The sequence below is a fragment of the Procambarus clarkii genome, chromosome 57 (assembly GCF_040958095.1).
Source record: "Procambarus clarkii isolate CNS0578487 chromosome 57, FALCON_Pclarkii_2.0, whole genome shotgun sequence".
Lineage (NCBI taxonomy): Eukaryota > Metazoa > Arthropoda > Malacostraca > Decapoda > Cambaridae > Procambarus > Procambarus clarkii.
Genome location: NC_091206.1, coordinates 35,036,063 through 35,050,347, shown reverse-complemented (window position 1 = coordinate 35,050,347; position 14,285 = coordinate 35,036,063). Strand labels below are relative to the sequence as shown.

Genomic DNA, 14,285 nt, shown 5'->3' with positions numbered 1-14,285 from the left:
CAGGCGATATGTGCGCCAAGCGTCGTAACAATCTTGACCGTTGAATAATGCCAGACGACAGTGTCAACACCCTATGCGTAAATTGGCATAACGGAACGTGATCTGGCTGCCCCCAAGCCGAGCAGGTGTCTAGACGTCCGCTCGTCTTCAGAGATGAAGCAGGATGAATTATCTTTGTTATGTTAAGCACAGTTCACAGGACGCCTTGATGCATCTATTGTCCGGTGTCCCTGGGTGGTCGATAGATAGGCTTCCAGTTGGTTCTCTGTGTGGGATGTGTGTCTGATGTAAAGCGAGGCAGTTTTCCTGCCAACTGGCGAGTTATGTTTCCTCGACACACACCAATGACGGGGTGCACACGGCCCTGAAGGGTAGCTGCCCCAAACCCAATAACAACAACAACAGTATAAATGTAATTAAAGTCCATAACCAAGCAGTGGCCTCATGTCTACCTTACAACTGTGATCAGTCACAAGCGTCACCAAATACCACACATATAACCAGGATAACATCAGTGGTGTATGCAAAGTTGTCAAACATTTATATAGTCTGAAGAAACTTGGAAAAGGAAACTTTCAGGTCTTGTACCACTAACTGTAGACCATCACTAGAATATCCAGCCCCACTGTGGCAGCCTCACCTGAAACAAAACTAAGATTTACTAAATTGTTGCAGACGACCCTGTCTAGGGCTGGAGCCCAGTCGACCCTGTCTAGGGCTGGAGCCCAGTCGACCCTGTCTAGGGCTGGAGCCCAGTCGACCCTGTCTAGGGCTGGAGCCCAGTCAACCCTGTCTAGGGCTGGAGCCCAGTCGAACCTGTCTAGGGCTGGAGCCCAGTCGACCCTGTCTAGGGCTGGAGCCCAGTCGACCCTGTCTATCGCTGGAGCCCAGTCGGCCCTGTCTATCGCTGGAGCCCAGTCGGCCCTGTCTAGGGCTGGAGCCCAGTCGGCCCTGTCTAGGGCTGGAGCCCAGTCGGCCCTGTCTAGGGCTGGAGCCCAGTCGGCCCTGTCTAGGGCTGGAGCCCAGTCGGCCCTGTCTAGGGCTGGAGCCCAGTCGGCCCTGTCTAGGGCTGGAGCCCAGTCGGCCCTGTCTAGGGCTGGAGCCCAGTCGGCCCTGTCTAGGGCTGGAGCCCAGTCGGCCCTGTCTAGGGCTGGAGCCCAGTCGGCCCTGTCTAGGGCTGGAGCCCAGTCGGCCCTGTCTAGGGCTGGAGCCCAGTCGGCCCTGTCTAGGGCTGGAGCCCAGTCGGCCCTGTCTAGGGCTGGAGCCCAGTCGGCCCTGTCTAGGGCTGGAGCCCAGACGGCCCTGTCTAGGGCTGGAGCCCAGTCGGCCCTGTCTAGGGCTGGAGCCCAGTCGGCCCTGTCTAGGGCTGGAGCCCAGTCGGCCCTGTCTAGGGCTGGAGCCCAGACGGCCCTGTCTAGGGCTGGAGCCCAGTCGGCCCTGTCTAGGGCTGGAGCCCAGTCGGCCCTGTCTAGGGCTGGAGCCCAGTCGGCCCTGTCTAGGGCTGGAGCCCAGTCGGCCCTGTCTAGGGCTGGAGCCCAGTCGGCCCTGTCTAGGGCTGGAGCCCAGTCGGCCCTGTCTAGGGCTGGAGCCCAGTCGGCCCTGTCTAGGGCTGGAGCCCAGTCGGCCCTGTCTAGGGCTGGAGCCCAGTCGGCCCTGTCTAGGGCTGGAGCCCAGTCGGCCCTGTCTAGGGCTGGAGCCCAGTCGGCCCTGTCTAGGGCTGGAGCCCAGTCGGCCCTGTCTAGGGCTGGAGCCCAGTCGGCCCTGTCTAGGGCTGGAGCCCAGTCGGCCCTGTCTAGGGCTGGAGCCCAGTCGGCCCTGTCTAGGGCTGGAGCCCAGTCGGCCCTGTCTAGGGCTGGAGCCCAGTCGGCCCTGTCTAGGGCTGGAGCCCAGTCGGCCCTGTCTAGGGCTGGAGCCCTGTCGGCCCTGTCTAGGGCTGGAGCCCAGTCGGCCCTGTCTAGCGCTGGAGCCCAGTCGGCCCTGTCTAGGGCTGGAGCCCAGTCGGCCCTGTCTAGGGCTGGAGCCCAGTCGGCCCTGTCTAGGGCTGGAGCCCAGTCGGCCCTGTCTAGGGCTGGAGCCCTGTCTAGGGCTGGAGCCCAGTCGGCCCTGTCTAGGGCTGGAGCCCAGTCGGCCCTGTCTAGGGCTGGAGCCCAGTCGGCCCTGTCTAGGGCTGGAGCCCAGTCGGCCCTGTCTAGGGCTGGAGCCCAGTCGGCCCTGTCTAGGGCTGGAGCCCAGTCGGCCCTGTCTAGGGCTGGAGCCCAGTCGGCCCTGTCTAGGGCTGGAGCCCAGTCGGCCCTGTCTAGGGCTGGAGCCCAGTCGGCCCTGTCTAGGGCTGGAGCCCAGTCGGCCCTGTCTAGGGCTGGAGCCCAGTCGGCCCTGTCTAGGGCTGGAGCCCAGTCGGCCCTGTCTAGGGCTGGAGCCCAGTCGGCCCTGTCTAGGGCTGGAGCCCAGTCGGCCCTGTCTAGGGCTGGAGCCCAGTCGGCCCTGTCTAGGGCTGGAGCCCAGTCGGCCCTGTCTAGGGCTGGAGCCCAGTCGGCCCTGTCTAGGGCTGGAGCCCAGTCGGCCCTGTCTAGGGCTGGAGCCCAGTCGGCCCTGTCTAGGGCTGGAGCCCAGTCGGCCCTGTCTAGGGCTGGAGCCCAGTCGGCCCTGTCTAGGGCTGGAGCCCAGTCGGCCCTGTCTAGGGCTGGAGCCCAGTCGGCCCTGTCTAGGGCTGGAGCCCAGTCGGCCCTGTCTAGGGCTGGAGCCCAGTCGGCCCTGTCTAGGGCTGGAGCCCAGTCGGCCCTGTCTAGGGCTGGAGCCCAGTCGGCCCTGTCTAGGGCTGGAGCCCAGTCGGCCCTGTCTAGGGCTGGAGCCCAGTCGGCCCTGTCTAGGGCTGGAGCCCAGTCGGCCCTGTCTAGGGCTGGAGCCCAGTCGGCCCTGTCTAGGGCTGGAGCCCAGTCGGCCCTGTCTAGAGCTGGAGCCCAGTCGGCCCTGTCTAGGGCTGGAGCCCAGTCGGCCCTGTCTATAGGGCTGGAGCCCAGTCGGCCCTGTCTAGGGCTGGAGCCCAGTCGGCCCTGTCTATAGGGCTGGAGCCCAGTCGGCCCTGTCTAGGGCTGGAGCCCAGTCGGCCCTGTCTATAGGGCTGGAGCCCAGTCGGCCCTGTCTAGGGCTGGAGCCCAGTCGGCCCTGTCTATAGGGCTGGAGCCCAGTCGGCCCTGTCTAGGGCTGGAGCCCAGTCGGCCCTGTCTATAGGGCTGGAGCCCAGTCGGCCCTGTCTAGGGCTGGAGCCCAGTCGGCCCTGTCTAGGGCTGGAGCCTGATAGAGGTAGTTGGCGAGGAGAAGGGCGAGGTAGGAGTTATGAGGAAAACCTAAGAAACTTCTTCTCACCATTTTGGGAAACATGAAGGATATGAGGCGACAAGACTTGTAAGACACATTTGTAAGACACATTTGTAAGATACATTTGTAAGACACACTTGTAAGATACATTTGTAAAACACATTTGTAAGACACTTGTAATATTTTTCAGACATTAGGAAAAAGGATAAAACAAGATTAGCATTAATCTTGTAAGACACATTTGTAAGACATTTGTAAGATTTTAAACTCAAATCAGCCATGTGAGTGTTAACAATAACTTATTCAGTGTAAAATTAATGAGCAAGTGGAATGAGATACAAGTGGTGATGGGCGAGGCTTCAGTATGGTAGCCAGAATGTCTGGGGGACAATTATATAATAGGCTACCTACGACAGAGAGGCAAGGCCCAGGAGCTGAAGCTCATCATGCAAGAACATATAAGTGAGCATAACCTGGGGGTGAGACATAAGGAACAAAGACTGTTCTCAGGAGTCGAGGTATAACCCAAAAAAAGTAATATACCAGACAGTTATTGTCAGGTTTGTAATGGAGAGCAGAGTGCGCGGCAGTACACTTTTTAAATTTATCATGTGTAATTATCATAAAATATAATCAATAAAATGCCCCAAAAATATTAAAGCAAACACAAAATTATTTAGTAAATTTGTTATATATATTAGAGAAGTGTGGTAGTGGGAATAGATGAGAGTGGTTAAGGAGTAAGAGGTGGGAGTGGAAGGTGGAGGAGGAGGCGACGCTGCTGCCGGCCGCCATGGCGTCTCGCCCCACCACACGCCCTCAGTCTCAACGCGTCCACCACACCTACAGTGTCAACACGCCCACCACACGCCCACAGTCTCAACGCGTCCACCACACGCCCACAGACTCAACACGCCCACCACAGACACTACACTCAACAATAAAGGTAAGGTTATGCTGTAACTGAGGCAGAGGAGCACAGCCCGCCGCCGCCGCCATTGTTTACATTGAAAAACGTTTCCAGACATATTTTTTTAAAATTATACTTATTGTGTTTTACGGTTAATAACATGAGGTTAGCTTCTCAGTTCTTCAGCAAAGCTGAAAAGCTTGAACTTGATTAGTTCTTTGTTTTAATATTATAATGGAGACATTGGAGCCAGATGACCAGGTGTATGGCCGGCCGCCTCCCTCACTTGTTTGAAGCGTGGCTGTGGGGGCGTGGCTGTGGGGGCGTGGCTGTGGTATCGTGGGCGTGGGGTCGTGGCTGTGGTATCGTGGGCGTGACTGTGGCATCGTGGCTGTGGTGTCGTGGGCGTGGGGTCGTGACTGTGGCGTAGTGGCTGTGGTATCGTGGGCGTGGGGTCGTGGCTGTGGTATCGTGGGCGTGACTGTGGGGGCGTGACTGTGGCGTCGTGGCTGTGGTGTCGTGGGGTCGTGACTGTGGCGTAGTGGCTGTGGTGTCGTGGGCGTGGGGTCGTGGCTGTGGTATCGTGGGCGTGACTGTGGCGTCGTGGCTGTGGGGGCGTGACTGTGGCGTCGTGGCTGTGGGGGCGTGACAGTGGGGTCGTGGGCGTGGCTGTGGGGGCGTGGGCGTGGCTTTGGGGGCATGGCTATGGGAGCGTGGGCATGACTGTAGGGTCGTGGGCGTGACTGTGTTCACCTAGTTGTGCTTGCGGGGATTGAGCTCTGCTCTTTCGGCCCGCCTCTCAACTGTCAATCAATTATTTCTAACTACTACTACTTTCTCCCCCCCCCCAACCCCCAAACCCCCATCGTCCCTACCCCCCACATCCCCTCTAACCCCCCCCCCATCCCCTCCAACCCCCCCCATCCCCCCAACCCCCCCATCCCCCCAAACCCCCCCATCCCCCCCATCCCCCCCATCCCCCCATCCCCGCAACCCCCCCATCCCCCCAATCCCCCCAACCCCCCCATCCCCCCATCCCCCCAACCCCCCCATCCCCCCAACCCCCCCCATCCCCCCAACCCCCCCCATCCCCAACCCCCACCATCCCCAACCCCCACCATCCCCAACCCCCACCATCCCCCCATCCCCCACCCCCCATCCCCCACCCCCCCCATCCTCCCCAACCCATCCCCCCAACCCCCCATCCCCCACCACCCCAACCCCCCCATCCCCCACCACCCCCATCCCCCCAACCCCCCATCCCCCACCACCCCCAACCCCCCCATCCCCCCACCACCCCCATCCCCCCACCACCCCCATCCCCCACCACACCCAACCCCCCCATCCCCCACCACACCCAACCCCCCATCCCCCACCACCCCCAACCCCTCCATCCCCCACCACCCCCAACCCCTCCATCCCCCACCACCCCCAACCCCTCCATCCCCCACCACCCCCCATCCCCCCCACCACCCCCCATCCCCCCCACCCCAACCCCCCCAACCCCTAACCCCACCAACCCCTAACCCCAACCCCAACCCCCCACACCCCCCTTCGTGGGCCTGGCTGTGGGGTCGTGGGCGTGGCTGTGGGGTCGTGGGCCTGGCTGTAGGGGACTTGTGGAGTGGGGGTCGTGGGCTTGTGGAGTGGGAGTTGTGGGCTTGTGGAGTGGGGGTCGTGGGCTTGAGGAGTGGGGGTCGTGGGCTTGAGGAGTGGGGGTCGTGGGCTTGAGGAGTGGGGGTCGTGGGCTTGAGGAGTGGGGGTCGTGGGCTTGAGGAGTGGGGGTCGTGGGCTTGAGGAGTGGGGGTCGTGGGCTTGAGGAGTGGGGGTCGTGGGCTTGAGGAGTGGGGGTCGTGGGCTTGAGGAGTGGGGGTCGTGGGCTTGAGGAGTGGGGGTCGTGGGCTTGAGGAGTGGGGGTCGTGGGCTTGAGGAGTGGGGGTCGTGGGCTTGAGGAGTGGGGGTCGTGGGCTTGAGGAGTGGGGGTCGTGGGCTTGAGGAGTGGGGGTCGTGGGCTTGAGGAGTGGGATGGTGGGCTTGAGGAGTGGGGGTCGTGGGCTTGAGGAGTGGGGGTCGTGGGCTTGAGGAGTGGGGGTCGTGGGCTTGAGGAGTGGGGGTCGTGGGCTTGAGGAGTGGGGGTCGTGGGCTTGAGGAGTGGGGGTCGTGGGCTTGAGGAGTGGGGGTCGTGGGCTTGAGGAGTGGGGGTCGTGGGCTTGTGGACTGGTGTCGTGGGGTGGAGGCGTGGGCGTGGGTTTTCTTGTTATTGGGGGAGGGTGTCCTGACCAAATTTTGCTGGCAGGCTTGAGCTCCAGCTCTTGGAACCCGAATATCTCGTTGCTGGTTATCTAATACAATGACTCCTGACCTATTGCCCTATCATACCTGCGCTTAAAGTTATGAATAGTTTGCCTCCACAACCTAGCTGCTCCTTGAGGTCATTCCATTCACTAACACAGTCGGGTTTGTTCTCGACGCACTATCATGAATTTCGGGTTCGAATCTCGGTCGGGACAGAAAGGGCCGTGTACTCACCTATTTGTACCCACCTACCTCACCTTGAGCCATCTGTCAATCAACTAATGTACAGATTCCTGAGCCTACTGGGCTCTATCATATCTACATTTGAAACTGTGTATGGAGTCAGCCTCCACCACATCACTGCCTAATGCATTCCACCTGTTAACTTCTGACACTGAAATTTTTTCTAACGTCCCTGTGACTCATTTGGGTACTCAGTTTCCATCTGTGTCCTCTTGTTCGCGTACCACCAGTATTAAACAGTTTATCCTTACCTAATCTGTCAATTCCCCTAAGGATTTTGTAGGTACTGATCATGTCTCCCTTACTCTTCTGTTTTCCAGTGTCGTGAGGTGCATTTCCCGCAGTCTTTCCTCGTAACTCATGCCTCTTAGTTCTGGGTTGTGCATGCGGGGGTTAATCTCTGGCTCTTTGGTCCTGCCTCTCAACTGTTAATAAACTGGTGTACTGATTCCTGAGCCTAAGGGGCTATATCTATATTAGAAACAGTGTATGGAGTCAGCCTCCATTACATCACTGCCTAATGCATTCCATCTGTTAAATACTCTTAACACTGATAAAGTTGTTTCCAACGTCCCTGTGGCTCATTTGGGTACTCAGTTTCCACCTGTGTCCCTTTGTTCTTGTAACACCTGTTTTAAACAGTTTATCTTTATCTTCCCTGTTAATTCCTCTGAGAATTTTGTAGGTAGTGATCATGTCTCCCATTACTCTTCTGTCTTCCAGTGTAGTGAGGTGCATTTCTTGCAATCTGTCGTCCTAATTCATGCCTCTTAGGTCTGGGACTAGTCTAGTGGCATACCTCTGAACTTTTTCCATCTTCGTGTTGCACTTGACAAGGTACGGGCTCCATGCTGGGGCCGCATACTCCGGGATTGGTCTTACATATGTGGTATACAAGTTTCTGAATGATTCCTTGCACAGGTCCCTGAAGGCAGTTCTGATGTTAGCCGGCCTTGCATACTCTGCAGATGTTATTCTTTTGATGTGGGCTTCGAGAGACAGGTTTGGTGTGATATCAACTCCTAGATCTTTCTCTGACCTTTTCATGAAGGACTTCATCTTCCATTCTGTATCCATTGTCTGGCCGCCTGTTTCCACTGCCTAGTTTCATTACCTTTCATTTACTTGGGTTGAACTTTAGTAGCCATTTGTTGGACCATTCATTCAGTCTGTCTAGGTCATCTTGTAGCCTCATACTCTCTTCCCCTGCCTTAATCTTCCTCATAATTTTTGCATCAGCAAACAATGAGAGGAATGAGTCTATATCCTCTGGGAGATCATTTACATATATCAAAAACAGTATTGGTCCAAAGACTGAACCCTTGCGGGACTCCACTGGTAACGCCTCGCCAGTCTGAGGTCTCAACCCTCACAATGACTTCCTGTCTTCTGCTACCTCCCTTATCCAGAACCTTCCCTTTCACTCTTGCCTGCATCTCTAGCTTTCGCACTAGTCTCTGGTGTGGTACTGTGTCAATGGCTTTCTGGCAATCCAAAAATATGCAGTCTGTCCACCCCTCTCTTTCTTGCCTGATCATAGAATTCAATTAATCCTGTGAGGCGTGACTTGCCATCCCTGAAACCATGATGATGTCGAGTCACAAAGTTCCTTCGCTCCAAATGTTCCACTAGCTTTTTCGCACAATCTTCTCCATCAGCGTGCATGGTACGCAAGTTAGGGACACTGGCCCGTAGTTCCATACCTCCTGTCTACCCCCCTTCTTGTATATCTGGACTACGTTTGCCTTCTTCCATATTTCTTGCAGTTCACCTGTTACCAGTGATTTGTTATACACCATGGAGTATAACAATTTACTTATACTTATAAATATGGAGTATTTGTTGTACCAAGCAAGCACAGTGCTTCTGCTCCTTCCTTCAGTATCCAAGTATCCATCTGGGCCTATAGCCTTTGACACATCAAAATTTAGCAACAGTTTCCTTACTTCCCCACTGGTGATCTCAAACTCTTCTAGTGGGTCCTGGTTAACTATTCCTTCTCTTATCTCTGGAACTTCTCCTTCCTCTAATGTGAAGACTTCCTGGAATTTCTTATTGAGTTCCTCAAACACTTCCTTGTCGTTTATAGGGAATCCGTCGGCCCCTATCCTTAATTTCATTGCCTGTTCCTTTACTGTTTTTTTCTTCCTGATTTGGCTGTGCAGCATTTTAGGTCGAGTCTTCGCCTTGCTTGAGATGTTTTTTTCGTATTGTCTTTCTGCCTCTCTTCTCAACCCCACATATTCATTTATGGCACTCTGGTATTTTTCTCTGGTCTCAATTGTCCTGTTATTTCTATAGTTTCTCCATGCCCTTTTACTTTGCTGCTTAGCTAGCCTACATCTCTGCTGTATTCTATCATGTCTTGAACCGTCTTAACTTTAGCTATGTTTCCCATGTTATGTTATATCTGTTAGGAATTTTCTTATCACCTCATAGTTTCCCTTTCGGAATGCCAGCCTTTTGTTTTCAGTAGCCCTCCTCGAGTTCAATAACCCTTCTTCAGTTAGATACTCTAACACCAGTACACTGTGGTGGTTCATTCCTATCTGGGCCTTGAAAGCAATTTCTCTTATGCTGGAGTCGTTCAGAGTGAAGACGAGGTCGAGTCTCGCTGGTTCATCGTTTCCTCTCATCCATGTGGGTTCTCCGACATGCTGGCTTAAGAAGTTTCTTGTCACCACCTCCATTAGTTTGGTTCTCCATATATCCTCACCTCCATGCGGTTCCTTCTTATCCCAGTCTATCTTTCTGTGATTGAAGTCCTTCATGATGAGCAGATGGGATATATTCCTACAGGCAGCAGAGGCTGCCCTCGCAATTATAGTGTTAACTGCCATGATGATGATGTCATACTCTTGCCTGGATCATGTGTCATTTGGTGGAGGGTTATATATCACTGCTACTATTACTTTTGGTCCTCCCATTGTCATGGTGCTTGTTATGTAGTCTCCGAATCACTCGCAGCCCAGGATAACCATCTCCTTGAAACTCCGTTCCTTTCTTATTAGTAGGGCCACACCACCTCCTTCCCTTCTTTCCTTCCCTCTCTTTCCTTATTACAGTGTAGTCCTGGGGAAACACTTAATTTGTTATGATTCCTAAGAGTTTTGTTTCTGTGAGTCCAATTACACCTGGGTTCACTTCTTGTGTGCTTCTCCTTAGTTGCCTTGCCTTGCTTGTGATCCCATCTATGAGTACATCACCCTGAAACTAACTCTCTACTGTCCTTTCTCAGATCCTATTGCTTCTCCCCGTGAAGCAGGGAGCGACCGGGATGGGAGGGCTTATGAAGGGGAACCTGGAGGATCTGGGATGTGCGGGGGCTGGTAGGATCTGTACTGCGAGGGCTGTGTAGGAATGAGGGCTTGGGGGGTGTGGAGGTGGGGGGGGTGAGAGGGTGTGGCCTGGGGATATGGGAGGAGGGAGGGCTTGGGGGAATGGCGGGCTTAGGGGGCAGAAGAGGAAGGAGGGCTTGGGGTGGGGGGAAGTTGGGGGAAAGGGAGTGTTGAGGGGGGATGAAGAAGGGAGGTCTTAGGGGAGTGGGGGAGAAGGGAAGGCTCAGGGGAGTGGGGGAGAAGGGAGGGCATAGGGGAGTGGGGGAGAAGGGAGGGCATAGGGGGTGGAGGAGAAGGGAGGGCATGGGATATTAAGGAGGACTTGGGGGGGGAGAAGGGAGATCCTGGAGAAGGGGGGGGGGGGTGCCATAGGTGGGCACCTTGAGCACCAGGTGTTGGGGCATGTAGGACATCTATTGGGTGGCGGATGGTGGTGGTGCTACTCTCACTATATCTGTTGAGCTACTCGTGGAGGGTTCCCCACTCACTCACACAGGGTGTACTCACCTAGTTGTACTCGCCTAATTGTGTCTGCAGGATCGAGCATTGACTCTTGGATTCCGCCTTTCGAGCATCGGTTCTTTACAGCAATGACTCCTGTCCCATTTCCCTATCATACCTGGTTTTAAAATTATGAATAGTATTTGCTTCCACAACCTGTTCCTAAAGTGCATTCCATTTTCCCACTACTCTCACGCTAAAAGAAAACTTCCTAACATCTCTGTGACTCATCTGAGTTTCAAGCTTCCATCCATGTCCCCTCGTTCTGTTACTATTCCGTGTGAACATTTCGTCTATGTCCACTCTGTCAATCCCTCTGAGTATCTTATACGTTCCTATCATATCCCCCCCTCTCCCTTCTTCTTCTAGTGTCGTAAGGCACAGTTCCCTCAGGCACTCCTCATACCCCATCCCTCGTAGCTCTGGGACGAGTCTCGTTGCAAACCTCTGAACCTTTTCCAGTTTCGTTATATGCTTCTTCAGATGGGGACTCCATGATGAGGCGGCATACTCTAAGACTGGACTCACGTAGGCAGTGTAAAGCGCCCTAAATGCCTCCTTACTTAGGTTTCTGAATGATGTTCTAACTTTTGCCAGTGTAGAGTATGCTGCTGTCGTTATCCTATTTATATGTGCCTCAGGAGATAGATTAGGTATTACGTCCACCCCCAGGTCTCTTTCGCGCGTCGTCACAGGTAGGCTGTTCCCCTTCATTGTGTACTGTCCCTTTGGTCTCCTATCTCCTAGTCCCATTTCCATAGCTTTACATTTGCTCGTGTTGAATTCCAGTAGCCATTTCTCTGACATCTCTGCAACCTGTTCAGGTCCTCTTGGAGAATCCTGCAATCCTCATCTGTCACAACTCTTCTCATCAACTTTGCGTCATCTGCAAACATCGACATGTAGGACTCTACGCCTGTAAACATGTCGTTAACATGTACAAAAAATAGAATTGGTCCCAGCACCGATCCTTTTGGTACTCCACTTGTTACTGTTCGCCAGTCCAACTTCTCGCCCCTTACCGTAACTCTTTGGCTCCTTCCTGTTAGATAGTTCCTTATCCATGCTCGGACCTTTCCCCCCACCCCCGCCTGCCTCTCGAGCTTGAACAGCAGTCTCATGTGCGGTACTGTATCAAAGGCTTTTTGGCAGTCCAGAAATATGCAGTCTGCCCAACCATCTCTGTCCTGTCTTATCCTCGTTATTTTATCATAGAATTCCAGAAGGTTTGTTAGGCACGATTTCCCTGTCCAGAACCCATGTTGATGTTTGTTCACAAACCTAATGTTCTCCAGTTGTGCAACCAGTCGTAGCCTAATTATTCTTTCCAGTATTTTACAGGGGATGCTTGTCAGTGATACAGGTCTATAGTTAAGTGCCTCCTCCCTATCACCTTTCTTGAAGATCGGCACGACATTTGCCTTCTTCCAGCAACTGGGCAATTCTCCCGACATAAGTGACTCATTAAAAGATCATTGCCAGAGGTACACTGAGGGCCTGCGCTGCTTCTTTTAGTATCCACGGTGATACTTTGTCTGGTCCAACTGCTTTAGTTGCATCTAGAGTTGTCAACTGTTTCATTACCTCCTCCGTTGTCACCTCTATATCTGATAGTCTTTCATATAGGGTAACCCCTTCCAACAATGGGAGCTGCTCAGGCTCGGTAGTGAACACTCCATGGAAACTGGCATTCAGTGCCTCACAGATTTCCTTGTCACTTTCAGTATATGCCCCCTCTGTCTTCCTTAGTCTTGTCACTTGGTCGTTCACCGACATTTTTCTTCTTATATGACTGTGTAGAAACTTAGGTTGTTTTTTCGCTTTGATTGCAATATCGTTCTCATAGTCCCTTTCCGATGTTCGTCTTATGTTAATGTAATCGTTCCTAGCTCTGTTGTATCTGATCCTGTTGTCCTCTGTCCTTTGTCTTCTGTACTTCCTTCACTCCCGCCTGCTGGCCATTTTTGTTTCCTGACACTGTCTATTAAACCATGGGTTATTATATTCCTTCTTATTTTTTCCCTTTACTGTTGGTATAAATCTCTCTTCGGCCTCCTGGCATTTCTGTATGACTAGGTCCATCATATCTTGGACTGTTTTTCCTCTAATTTCTTCCTCCCACTGCACTTCACCCAGAGTGTCCCTTATCCTCTTATAGTCCCCTTTCCTGTAGTCAACTCTCCTTTCCCAGATCTCTTGTCCCATGGTCATAAGTTTGAATTCCATCATGTAGTCAAAGACTAGGACACAATGGTCACTGGCCCCTAGAGGTATTTCATGCATTAAATTCTCTCTATCTTCTACGTTCTGGGTGAAAATCAGGTCTAATAGGCTCGGTGCCTCTCCTCCTCTTTCCCTTATGTCTTCCTTCACATGTTGTGTTAGGAAATTCTTGTCTATAACATCTACTAATTTTGCTCCCACGTTTCGTCCCCTCCATGGGGATTCCTTGATTCCCAATTTATCTCTCCATGATTTAGGTCCCCCATGATCAGCAGCTTCGCTCTCATTCTGTGGGCTAGTGTTGCTGCCTTCTGCAGTTCATCTATACATGCTTTGTTGTTGTCATCATACTCCTGCCTGGGTCTTCTACTGTTTGGTGGGGGATTGTAGATTACCAAGATCACAATCTTCCTCCCATCTACTGTCAGAGTTCCATGTATGAAGCTTGTGCACTCATTGGTAACTCGATTTCCCAGGTCTTCAAACTTCCATTTCCGCTTTATTAGGAGTGCTACTCCCCCTCCCTGTCTGTGTCCTCTCTTTTCGTATCACCTGGTACCCTTGAGGAAAGATTGCATCTGAGATCATGTCATTAATTTTAGTTTCCACAATTGCAACTATGTCAGGATCTGCTTCACTCACTCTTTCTTTTATCTCTTCTGCTTTATTAGATACCCCATCAGCATTGGTGTACCAAACCTTGAGATTCTTCATGGAAACTCTTGTACCAGAGGGTGTGTGGGGGAGAGTGTGTGTACTCACCTAATTGTGCTTGTGGGGGTTGCGCTTTGGCTCTTTGGTCCCACCTCTCAACTGGTGTACAGATTCCTGAGCCTACTGGGCTCTATCATATCTACATTTGAAACTGTGTATGGAGTCAGCCTCCACCACATAACTTGCTAGTGCATTCCATTTATTAACTACTGACACTAAAAAAATTCTTTCTAACGTCTCTTTGGCTCATCTGGGTACTCAGCTTCCACCTGTGTCCCTTTGTTCGTGTCCCTCCTGTGCTGAAGAGTTTGTCCACCCTGTCAATTCCCCTGAGAATTTTGTAGGTAGTTATCATATCTCCCCTTACTCTTCTGTTTTCCAGGGATGTGAGGTTCAGCTCCTTTAGCCTTTCCTCGTAGCTCATTCCTCTCGGTTCCGGGAAGAGCCTGGTGGCATACTGCTGGATCTTCTCTTACTTTGTCACGTGTTTATCTAGGAGCTGCTTACTTCAGGATTGGTCTGACATAAGTGGTATACAGGGTCCTGACCGATTCTTTACACAAGTTTCTAAAGGCAGTTCTTATGTTGGCTAGTCTAGCATATGCTGCTGATGATGTCCTTTTGATGTGGGCCTTTGAGGACAGGTTCGGTGTGATATCAACCCCTTAGATCTTTCTCTCCAATTGACTCGTGCAGGATTTCACCTCCCAGATGATACCTTGTGTTCAGCCTTCTGCTCCCTTCGC

General features: G+C 53.0%; 1 long non-coding RNA gene across 1 annotated transcript in view; it reads left to right on the top strand.

The window, feature by feature from the left end:
• The first annotated feature begins 4,076 nt into the window (after positions 1 to 4,076).
• LOC138353295 (uncharacterized) overlaps positions 4,077 to 14,285 on the top strand; it is a 341,145-nt gene continuing 330,936 nt past the window's right edge. Inside the window, exon 1 of the long non-coding RNA XR_011223113.1 lies at positions 4,077 to 4,261. This is a non-coding gene — a long non-coding RNA (uncharacterized lncRNA). The remainder of the gene's footprint in view (positions 4,262 to 14,285) is intronic.